We start from the raw sequence: 347 nt of genomic DNA, 5'->3' as shown, positions 1-347 counted from the left end.
TCAACAAGCATACCAAACACCTAGTTGTTGTACTTAGTACAATGTTTAATATACGAGACCAGTGGATGGAATTTACAAAGATTTTAATTATTTTCTAATAATGTTAAATTTGTTCATGCTCTATATCAGTGGTCGGCAACCTATGACCCGCGGCAATAATTTGGCTGACCCGCCAAAAGTTGGCTTCACCATTGCAACCCGTGAGGGCACAATCATTGCTCAGTTCAAGTTTCTCGGCTATGTGAGAAGAACAACGATATTAAAGGAAAGAGTCACGGCTATGGAGAATTTTAAGATCAGTTTCAGGGAAAAATATCAAACTGGTCGAACTATTAATTTTTTTGTAT

Source organism: Limulus polyphemus, unplaced genomic scaffold, assembly GCF_000517525.1.
Source record: "Limulus polyphemus unplaced genomic scaffold, Limulus_polyphemus-2.1.2 Scaffold3455, whole genome shotgun sequence".
Classification (NCBI taxonomy): domain Eukaryota; kingdom Metazoa; phylum Arthropoda; class Merostomata; order Xiphosura; family Limulidae; genus Limulus; species Limulus polyphemus.
Note: the sequence above shows the minus strand (reverse complement) of the source record.